Here is a 12,153-nt window from a genome sequence, read left to right as displayed (position 1 = left end):
TAAGGCAGGGGGATTACTGTGAGGCCAGTCTGGGCTACATAAGGAGTATTAGGCCAGCCAAGGCTCCTTAGTAAGACTCTGTCTCAAATAAATAAATAAATAAATAAATAAATAAATAAATAAATAGAATTTCGGGGCCCACTCTGTGTCTACCAAAAGCAAACCTGGGTGACTCATGAGAAGCTTCTGGAAAAAAACGCAGTATGTCTTTACGAATACACAGACGCTTCCAGCATCTTCTGAGCCTGGTGTGATCCACAGAGAACAGGTTTGCAGGTTTAAACAAGCTGTTTTCCAAGGGCCTTTGAGGATCATGGGATACCAAGATCACCACCTGGTGGCAGAGTATGTTATTAACATTTACCTTCCTAGGACACAATCCTGAAGAATTTGAGGACGTATTTAAAGTTAACTACAATTTTAGCATAATTGTCTTAGACTTTTCAAAAATGTGATTTAAAAAAAGGGGGGGGGATCTCATGTAGCCCAGGCTTGCCTTGGATTCTGTATGTAGCTGAGGATGACCTTGAAGTCCTGATCCTTCTCCCTCCACCTTTCAAACCCTGGAATTATAGTTTATGTAGTGATAGGGTTATATGATCCAGGGCCATCTGCGGGCAAGGCAAGCAATCACTCTAGCGACTTCCATACATCCCCAGCCCTGTTTACTCTTTGTTTCTCAACTGGACGGGTTCAGAATGGCCACGGAAACATCTCTGAGTGTGTCTATGAAACTGAGGAAGACTCACCTTTACTCCATGGGTTGGGGGTCTAGATTGACAAAAGAGAAGATGAGAGGCTAGTGAGATGGTTTGGCAGATAAAGTCACTTGTTAGCAAGGCTGACAACCTGTTTGGTCCTGGGACTTACAAGATGGAAGGAGAAACCACTTCCTCCCAATTATCCTCTGACCTCCACATTCTCACCCCCTCTCCACACATAAGATAAACAAAAAAACAAAACTAATATAGAAAGGGAAAAGGAAAGGGGGAGCTGAGAACTTGCATTCATCTCCATTTGCTTCTTCCCTTCAAGCAGGACTGGCCAGCTGCCCCTAGTTTCGGCCACTGTTGGTTCCCTGGTGTGAGACCCTCAAAATGTGAACCAAAGCAAAGCCCTCTGTGAGGTGCTTTTGTCATCTGTCTTGTCACGGCAATGTGACAGATAACTAACACAGATGCCATGTGGGAAAAGACCGGAAGGACTGAGCAAGTAAGTGTTCTATGTCAAAAGAGACTAAAGAAACCTGAGCATACCAGGCCTTGGTGGCGCACGCCTTTAATCCCAGCACTCTGGAGGCAGAGGCGAGCGGATGTCTGTGAGTTCGAGGCCAGCTTGGTCTATAGAGTGAGTTCCAGGACAGGCTCCTTGAAAAAAACAAAAACAAAAAACAAGAAAAGAAAGAAAGAAAAACCAAAAAGAAAAAAGAAAGAAAGAAACTGGAGCATGGTGGCAATTGGAATTTCCTTACTGGGGAAGCTGGAATAGGAGGATGATGAGTTTGAGGTTGGCCTGGGCTACTAGTACATCAATAAACACATGAATGATGAATGAATGAATAATGAATGAATGAATGAATGAATGAGTGAGTGAATTAATTAATTAATTAATTAACAGATAATTGGGACTATTGGGATTGCATGCATACATGCAACACAAGACCCCTGGATTGGGTCCCAGACTTAAAAAAACAAACGCTGGTGGGAAGGCACTTCTGGTAAAGGCAGCATTTGCTGACAAGCCTGATGAGCCAACAGCCTCAAATCAATCCCCAAGACCACTTTCCCCAAGTGGTGAAAGTGGTCCTCAGACACAGACATACACACAAATAAAGGGGACCTGGCATCTTTGGAAGCTCCTCAAGAAAGAGCTGGAGCCAGACATGATGGTTCACTTGGGAGGCAGGAGAACTGAGTTTACAACCAACATTTGATACTAAGCAAGACACAGGCAAGAAAAAGAAGAGGAGGAGGAAGGAGGAAGGGAGGAAGGAACCAGGTTTGGTGGCACAGGCCTTTAATGCCAGCTACTCATGAGGCTTAGGCATGAGGATCTGGAGTTCAAGGACAACCTGGATGATTTGGTGAACTCCTTCCTCAGAATAAAGAGTGCTTACCCACTGAAAATTGTTCTTTTCTTTATCAAGAGTCAATATTGTTAACTCTCACAGGCTCTCCGTATATCCAGAAATGAGCTCAAGGTGGACTTTAGAAGGATTTCTAGTGGTTAGATAAAAGTTAGAAACTTGTGAAACAGGTTTTCTGGGCCCCAAAAGGAGTCACTTTCCTTATCTCTGGCAGAAGGGACATAGGGCTCTCCTATGGACATATACCTGGCTGCTATCAGCATATCAAACAAAGCCCATGCTGGCATCCAGGTCCCCTTAGTTTCACAAGTGCCCCTTACACATTTCAAACATCTAACATCCCAGCCCTTGTCATCTCCTCCTCTCCCCTACACTCCCTCCACCTCAGGGGCTTCCCGACCCCGAGCAACTCTCTATTCCCTCTCTTGCTAGTCTCTCTCTCCACTATATACTCTCCCCCTCCCCGCTTTGTTCTCTGAACTCTCTCTCAGATAGCCCTGACCATGCCTCTCTCTCTGTCTCTGCTCTGAACTCTTCCAGATGCCTTTAGTGTTCTCTCTTATTCCCCCCGCCCCGAGAATGGAGCTCTAATGGAGTCAGTGGTTCTTACAGCTCCTCATTAAATACAGGTCCAAAATAAACATATAGAGGCTTTTTTTTAAAAGATTTATTTATTTATTTATTTATTTATTTATTTATTATGTATACAGTGTTCTGCCTGCATGTGTCCCTGCAGGCCAGAAGAGGGCACCAGACTACAATACAGATGGTTGGGAGCCACCATGTGGTTGCTGGGAATTAAACTCAGGACCTCTGGAAGAATGGGCAGTGCTCTTAACCCCTGAGCCAATTCTCCAGCCCCATATAGAGGCTTATATTAATTATATACTGTTTGGCCAATGGCTCAGGCTTCTTTTTTTTTTTTAAAGATTTTATTTATTTATTATACATACAACATTCTGCTTCCATGTGTATCTGCACACCAGAAGAGGGCACCAGATCTCATAACAGATGGTTGTGAGCCACCATGTGGTTGCTGGGAATTGAACTCAGGACCTCTGGAAGAGCAGTCAGTACTCTTAACCTCTGAGCCATCACTCCAGCCCCTAAAGATTTTTTTTTTTTTAAAGATTTTTATTTATTTATTATGTTTAAAGTCTTTTGCCTGCAAGCCAGCAGAGGGCACCAGATCTCATTCAAGATGGTTTTGAGTTACCATGTGGTTGCTGGGAATTGAACTCAGGACCTCTGGAAGAACAGTCAGTGTTCTTAACCTCTGAGCCATCTCTCCAGCCCGGCTCAGGCTTCTTATTCTAATAATTCTTCTTAATTATTAACCCATTTCTATTAATCCGTGTATCACCATGTGGTCTTGGCTTACCAGTGATGCCCAGGTAAGCAGCTACATGGCATCTCTCTTGCAACTCACTTTCTCTGTCCCTCTTCCCAGCATTCTCCTAGTCTTGTAGTCACACCTATACTTCCTCCCTGTCCATTGGCCAAAACAGATTTATTCATCAACCAATAAGAGAAACATATTCACAGTTTACAGAAGGACATTCCCCCATCAGGTATCTGTAAAGAAAAGGAGCTTACTGAAGTTAGGACTTCCTAATTGTCTTAGTTGGGGTTTCTATTGCTGTGAAGAGACACCACGACCATGGCAACTCTTTCAAAGGAAAACATTTAATTGGGGTGGCTTATAGTTTCAGAGGTTTAGTCCATTGTCATCATGGTGGGAGGCATTGCCATGTGCTGGCAGACACAGTGCTGGAGAAGGAGCTGAGAGCTCTACATCTTGATCTGGAGACAACAGGAAGTGAACTATGACACTAGGTGTAGCTTGAGCATAGGAGACCTCAAAGCCCACCCCTACAGTGACACCCTTCTTCCAACAAGGCCACACCTCCTAATAGTGCCACTCCCTGTGAATTTATGGGGCCACCACTCTAATTCCTCTTCTTTTCAGGGTTGGTCACCAGCTAAGCAGAGGTGTCAAGTGCTGGGGGCCGTGCAGGGCGGTTTTGGGCAAACAAACACTCCAGGAGAAGGCATCTCATGGGCTGAAGGAAGACTGAGTATGAGTCAGGAGGGTGCCCCATTGGAGGCTGACTGAGTCAGACACATGCCCTGCCTCTGTCTGCAGCTGTACCACTGTGGGAGGGTTGACCACCTTGACCTGGGATTGCGTCAGGGTGAGGTTTCTCTTTGTCAGGATAGAGAATGCCCTGGCTCAGGTCTTCCTTGGCCTCCTTGGGGCGGGGCCACACAATCCCAACCCCGTTTGTGCTCATGGAGTACCCAGGCAGCTGCAGGCTTCAAGCACTTATGTGACTAAGCTCTGCTCCAATTCTTTGCCAGAAAATGACCCTGAGGAAGGAGCCCTGAGGCAGTATCCTATGTGTGGCAAATTATCCCAGAGCCCGAGGCTGTCTTGATCACCTGACATTCATCCAGGGATTGGATTGGCCTCTCTGCTGCACATGCCTTCAGGGTCCAAAGAGAGAGAGAATAAGATAAAGGTGAAAGTTGGGTTTAGGGGTCACCTTGTATTTCCTTCAGGCTGCAGCCAAATTTTACCCAAAGGGGTGGGGAGGCCCATTCTTCTTATTGAAGCCAATCAGCTTCCTTTCTTCGCTACCCATTAATGCAGCCTTGCTTTGCCCAGCCCCCAGCTCCACCTATGTCTGCTGATAACCAAGTCCGACAGTCATACCTTATACTTTCTTGTGCCTTATAATTGGTTCTTTCGAAGAATGAGCTCATTTACTCTGCCATGGGCAGGACTATTTTACAAATGAAGTCTGTGGTTACACAACTGGATGGTGGAGGAGTCACAGCCCACTCACTTCTCTCGCCCAATTCACTTTTTTTGTTTGTTTGGTTTTGGTTTTTCGAGACAGGCTTTCTCTGTGGCTTTTGAGGCTGTCCTGGAACTAGCTCTTTTTTTTTAATGATTTATTTAACTTTATTTTATGTGTATTGGTGTGAAGGTGTCAGATCCCCTGAAACTGAAGTAACAGACAGTTGTGAGCTGCCATGTGGGTGCTGGGAATTGAACCCAGGTCCTCTGAAAAAGCAGCCAGTGCTCTTAACCACTAGCCATCTCTCCAGCCCCAGGAACTAGCTCTTGTAGACCAGGCTGGTCTCAAACTCACAAAGATCCACCTGCCTCTGCCTCCCGAGTGCTGGGATTAAAGGCGTGCACCACCACTGCCGGGCTCCCCAATTCACTTCTAAGGAGGCCCCTTGTGTTTAGAAGTTGTTTGGATTTTTACAGCCAGATCTGAAACCCTAGCCAGGGAAGATGGTGAGTTTCTATTTTGAGATCCCCTTCCCCCATAAAAGCCATGAAGTTTATCCCATGGGCACTCCATAGGGGTTTCCAGGTTGGCCATTTAAGAGAGGGTTCCAGGAACAGAACCCAGTGCATCAGTTTATTCTGAACTCCCTCCCAGACCAAGCTGCTCTCCTCGTCTTCTCCCTGGCTCCTATGTCTGGGAAGATTAAGGCCCCTACTATGTGCTAGGCATAGAGAAAGTCCTTCAGGTCTAGAGGGAGAACAGATGAACAGAAAGGAAGGTTCCTGCCCTTAGAAAGCACCCTGGGTAGACAGCTGAGATACACCTAAGAAACCATAGGTGAGCCTTGAGGGAGGGGCCTGCGCGTAGAAATGTAGCCAAGAGTCAAGCAAAACTGGGTGTTGGTGGCTCATCCCTTTAATCCCAGCACTTGGCCAGGGGGTTAGGGGGGGCAGGTGGATCTCTGTGAGTTTGAGGCCAGCCTGGTCTATAGAGTGAGTTCCAGGACAGGCTCCAAAACTACACAGAGAAACCCTGTCTCAAAAAACAAACAAACAAAACTTAAAAAAACAAACAAACAAACACCACTGCTCTGAGAAGGTGACATTTAGGATGAGGGTGGAGTATAAGGGATCGTGGTTAGAGTGAGGGTGGGGTAGCAAGTTGACATCTTCAGAGTCAACTCCAGCTGAAGGAGCTACAGAAGGTGGTGAAAGCACTGGCTTATTCCATTAGGCTTTGAAAGGCAGATGAGCTGGTGGTGTGGCACAATGGGTAGATCTCACCCAACATGCACAGAGCCCTGGACTCATTCCCCAGCCTGGCATAAAACTAAGTGTGGTGGCTCACACCAAGCACTTGGGAGTTGGGACAAGAGGATCAGGGGTTCAATACCAGCCTCAGACACATAGCCATTTTAAGGCCAGCCTGGGCTACATGAGTTGTTCTGTTTTGTTTATTTAAGGCACTTAGCAGTAGGTGCTGATCCTGAGGGGTGGGGGAACTACTGCCAGGTGGAGACATTCTGGTGAGTAGGGCTACTACTTCTTTTGTTGTTGCTGTTATTTGTAGCTCTGGCTGGCCTGGTACTAGCGGGGTAAACCAGGCTGGCCTTGATATCCACCTGCCTCTGCCTCCCCAGTGCTGCGATTAAAGCATGCGACACCACGCCAGGTTTACACTTGGTTTTGAGTGTCTCAAATGGGTGAGGCTGTGCTGGTAAATTAATACATCAACTTGACACAGGCCAGGGGCTTCTGGGAAGAGGGGGTCTTTGAGAAAATGCCTCCATAAAATTGACCTTTAGGCAAGTCTGTTGGGAGTTTTTTTGATTGAAGATTATTGTGTGCAGGTCCTCCCACTACGGACAGTGACATTCCTGGACGGTGGTCCTGGATAGTATAAGAAAGCAGGCAGAGCAAGCACTGGGAAACAAGCCAGGAAACAGCACTCCTCCATGGCCTCTGCATCAGTTCCTGTCTCCAGTTCCTGCACTAGTGTCCCTCAAAGATGGAGTGTGCCCTGAGAGTGGTAAGCTGAAATAAACCCTTTCTTCCCTAAGTTGTTTTTGGTTGTGGTGTTTTATAACAGCAATAGAAACCCTAACTAAGACTTGTGGTGGCCCCGGGACCCATGGAAAGCACTCACCATATAGACACACTCACAGAAAGCCTGGATGGCCTACATATGACACTTGACATCATTTAAGAAGTTCCTGTCATGTCAGGCGTTGGTGGCGCACGCCTTTATTCCCAGCACTCGGGAGGCAGAGGCAGGCGTATCTCTGTGAGTTAGAGACCAGCCTGGTCTACAAGAGCTAGTTCCAGGACAGCCTCCATAGCCACAGAGAAACCCTGTCTCGAAAAACAAAACAAAATAAAAAAAAAAAAAAGAAGAAGAAGAAGAATAAGAAGAAGTTTCTGTCAGTCTAAAGGATCCATTTCCCCAAATTCCAAAAGGCAGAGGGGACAAATGGCTACCAGTTTCTCAAGTGCCAGTGACACATTTCTAAGTCCAGGCTAGCTAGCATCCAGGCCCTTCTCACCTCTTCCCTATCCTAAATCCCTAAATTCCCTCCAGCTCCTTGGCTTTCCTCCTCACAGATACTCAATCTCCTTATAGCCCTGCTGCTATTTTAGCTATGCTCTCTTGGTCTTCTGTCTCTGTCTCTGCCCCCTTCCCCCATCCTTCTTTCTCTGTCCTGCTCCTGCTTCTGTCATGACCAGCTCCAGTCTGCTGGCTCTGTTCAGTCTACTTCTTTCATTTATTTATTTGGTTTTTTGAGACAAGGTTTCTCCGTAGCTTTGGAGCCTGTCCTGAAAGTCACTTTGTAGACCAGGCTGGCCTCGAATACACAGACCTGCCTGCCTCTGCCTCCCACCACCCAGCCAATCTAGCACTTTCTCTCCCTGCTCAGGATTCTTCCAGATGCCTCAGGCTGTACTCTCTCCCTCATATCTACAATAAAAATCTTCCCTGTTGGTGGTGACACTTGCCTTTAATCCCAGCACTCAGGAGACAGAGGCAGGCAAATCTCTGAGTTCAAGGCCAGCCTGGTCTACAGAGTGAGTTCCAAGACAGGCAGGGCTGCACAGAGAAACAAACAAGCCAAAAAGAATGACTTCTCTCTCCAGGGCAGCTGCATCCAAACACTGTGCTAAGACAAACCCAGCTCCTGGCGCATGCTAAGCAAGGACTCTACCGCTGAGCTGTATCCAAGCCCCGTGGTGGATCCAAACTTAGGGCAGTTCTGCCAGGGACACCTTGCTTCCCACCGTTGGATGGATGAAGAGGAAAGGATGGAAAATGCGGCAGTTAAGAACCTGGAACTTGCCGGGTGGTGGTGACGCATGCCTTTAATCCCAGCACTTGGGAGTCAGAGGCAGGCGGATCTCTGTGAGTTCGAGGCCAGCCTGGTCTCCAGAAAGAGTGCCAGGATAGGCTACAAAACTACACAGAGAAACCCTGTCTCGAAAAGCAAAAGCAAAAACAAACAGAAAAGAAAAGAAAAGAAAAGAAAAGAAAAAGAAAAGAAAAGAAAAAAGACCCTGGAGCTTGGACACAACTATGGGCTGTGGCAGCCAGCCCTGCTTGCCCTGTGAGCCTCTGTTAAGTTGCTGTCTACTGAGGGAGAATGTCCCTTAGACAAGTAGATGAGGAGGAGGGACTTTACTGGCTTCATCTGAAATGGGAAGGGAGTCTGGAGAACACTGGCAAAATTACCAGCCATGCACTGCAATTCCCAGCCTCTGCAACAGGCAAATATCGAGTCTGCACATTGCTGGATTGATTAAACAGTAATTAGGCTTCAAAAGCTCACAAAATGCCTCCCTTTCAAAAGCTCCCAGCCAGGCAATTTTTCTCTCACATTTAATAGCGACTATTCTTGCATTCTTTTCTGCCCAAAGTGGCCGTAATTGTGGGGGGCTGATGAGACAAGCACCCTAGGGAGCTGCCTGCAGTGAAGGATGTGCAACAGTTGCTCGTGGGAGATTTGGGGACAGTTTGTTCCAAGGACTAGGAAAGCTTTCTCTCGCTCAGTGACTCTATCTCTTGGAAATTCTCCTAAGGTGACAAACAAGGCTGGGGTGTGTAGCTCAGTCGGGAGAGGGCCTGCCTGGTACACAGGAAGGCCTGGCTTCAATCCCAGCACTTGGGAGGCAGAGGCAGGAGGAGCAGAAGTACAAGGTCATCCAGGGGTACACTGCAAGTTTGAGGACAGCCTGGGCTATGTAAAACCCTGTCTTAGATCGAAATATAGATCCAGAAATGATAATTTATGCATGAAGACCTTGGTTATTGTGCAAAAACATTGGTAGTCACTTAAGCAGTGCCCCTAAAGAGATATGGACCATTTAGTCTCTGTGTGTCAGTGTCTCTCGCCTCTGTCTCTGCACTGTGTGTGTGTGTGTGTGTGTGTGTGTGTGTGTGTGTATGTGTGTGTGTGTGTGTGTGTGTATGTGTGTGTATGTGTGTGTGTATGTGTGTGTGTGTGTGTGTGTGTGTGTGTGTGTGTGTGTAGCATGGGTAGACTACTCCTGGACTTCTAAAAGATACATGCATTATGGTCGAAACTCAAAAGGTTTTGAGTGATTGCTGTCACCACTATAATCTTCTATTTATTATTTTTAGAAAGTTGTAGCTTGAGCTAGATATGATAGTGCATGCCTTTAATCCCAGCATAGGGAGGTAGAAGCAGACAGATCTCTGCATGTTTGAGGCCAGCCTGGTCTACATAATAAATTCCAGGACAGTCAGAACTACATAGTGAGACCCTGTCTCAAAACAAAACAAAACGCTGTAGCTTGAAGGGACCTAGCCAAATGCAGGGTTGGAGTGGAGTCAGGACGCTATGGAATATGCTGCACAGTTGATGAGGTCAAACTCAGTGAGGCTAAAGCAGAGACCCCATGCTGTGAGAGAGCCCTGAAATCTGTAGGACTTGATGACAGGGCACGTGTGGTTCCAGGAGTGCCAGGGGTGGAGGTGAGGAGAGCCAGAGCACAAAGTCCAGGCAGAGTGGCACCCTAGGGAGCCAAAACAATGGCTCAAGGCCTTTTTCAAACTCTGGTTCTCTGGCATTGTTCTGGCAGCTCTAAATGCCACTCCTTGATTTGTTTATTTTTCTTACAACTGTAGACAGAATGATTGCTTCCCATTTCAAATAGCAATTTATTTTGTTTTTCTTTGCCAGACTGGAGCTTTATTATGTCTTTCCTCCAGCCTGTGACAACAAAAGGAGGAAGAATAAATTTTAGACCCTTGGCTCTCTCCTGGAAGCTGAAGCTACATTGTACGTCCCATCCAAGCATATTCCTAGTATGTTCTGAGTACATCCGAGTTCGTTGATGGCTGTCATCCTGCTGCCAAGGAGCAAGGCTGGAAGTGACAGTATCTCCTTCTGAACGGTTGCTGGCGGTACATCCGTGTTTTCCATCTTCCTGTGAGTGATGGCAACAAGAGAACTACATTTTATGTGAGGTAAATTCTACCCTCTAACACACAGGAAAGAAGAGTAAAGATAGAACTATTTTCTCTTTACTTAAGATTTCTTTCTTTACTTTTTGGTTTTTTGAGACAGGGTTTCTTTGTGCAGCCCGGCTGTCCTTGAATTCACTCTGTAGACCAGGCTGGCCTGGAACTCACAGAGATTCACCTACCTTTGCCTGCAGTGCTGGGATTAAAGGCGTGTGCTACTATCACCCAGCAAGATTTCTTAATTAAGTTTTTGGTTTTTAGTTTTACTTTATGTATTTGGGTGTGTTTGCTCACCTGTGTGTGTACTGTTACATCCAGTCCTTTATAAACCATAAGGAAGGAGAGAGACAACGCTAATGGGTTCCAAAGGCTTTAATAAATCACCATAGAAGCAGGTTGGATCGATCAAGGCTGCAGGACATGGGACTCAGGAGCCTTTTTCCTCTTGGCAACCCAGAGCCAGAATCGGAGATAATGAGCACAAAAACCACAAACATTTGTTGCCAAGCTACAGTTACAACTTTCACCAACCAGGAATCAAAGATTACAGATTTTCCTTGTGTGTTCCATCATTGTGAATGCAGGTGTCTAGAAGAGGGCTGAATCCCTGGAGCTGAGAGTTCCAAGTGACTTCGAGGGGCCACAGCACACGGGGCTGGGAACCAAATTTGTGTCTTCTGGAAGAGCAGTGAACAGGTTTTGACAGCGGAGCCATGGCTCCAGTCCCCAAGTTCAGCACCTTTGCTTTTGGCTATTTATATGTATGCTGCCTTCTCTTTGTGTCTTTGTGTCATGTGTGTCATTATGGGGCAGGGGAGCCCAGACAGGGTTTCTCTGTGTAGCTCTGACTGCCCTGGCACTCACTCTGTAGACCAGGCTGGCCTCGAACTCACAGAGATCTGCCTGTCTCTGCCTCATGCATGCTGGTATTAAAGGTGCGTGCCACCATTTCCACCACCACCATCTGGCTGTGTCTTGTGTGTCAGTGCTTTTCTTTTACAGGGACACTTACAATTTCACAGAGTGCCCACCCAGATAACCCAGGATCGCTTTCCTCTCGGATGCCCCGCTAGTCCGATCTTTTCAAGGCTTGCTATAAATCAAGGTTAGTTTAGACCAAAATGGAGTTTGGGACTCATTCTTGCTCCTGCTGAAGGGAAATCCCCTCAAGTGTTCAATGTAAGCTCTGTGAGCTACAGGGTCTTCCACTCTAGCTGATAGAAACACAGACTGGCACTGGGGAGGCAGGAAGATCAGGAGTTCAGGGCCATCCTCAGCTACACAGTAAGTTCAAGGCCTCCTTGAACTACATGAATTCCTGTCCCTCAAAAGAATCAAAACCCACAGACTATTCCTCATGCTTCCAGCTCTTGAAGGATCCTTCTCTCTGTCCCTTCCCTTTAAATCCTTCTAGTCTGTATTTAGCTGGTAACTCCAGGGGAGCTCGATAGGTTTCTGTTGCTGGAAGTTTCTTTCTGTAAAGGTCTCTTTTCTACAGGTATCCAACCTGAAGACTGGCTTCTCTGGCTTCACTTACTTCCTCTACACAGAGAGTCACCAACCCTACCCAGATTCATCCTACCCACCCCAGGACTGTGAATTCTCCAGGTAGTTCTTTGGGGTAACCTTGGGATTTTGTGCCCTTTTCCAGGTCATTGTCCTTTTACATTATTTTTATATTTATTTGGTTTGGGGGGCTTTTGTCTGCATGTGTGCCTGTGTACCATGTGTATGCCTGGTGCCCGTGTAGGCCAGAAGAGGGCCTCAGACCCTCTGGAACTGTAGTTA

The sequence above is a fragment of the Cricetulus griseus genome, chromosome 7 (assembly GCF_003668045.3).
Source record: "Cricetulus griseus strain 17A/GY chromosome 7, alternate assembly CriGri-PICRH-1.0, whole genome shotgun sequence".
NCBI classification, from domain to species: Eukaryota; Metazoa; Chordata; class Mammalia; order Rodentia; family Cricetidae; genus Cricetulus; species Cricetulus griseus.
Note: the sequence above shows the minus strand (reverse complement) of the source record.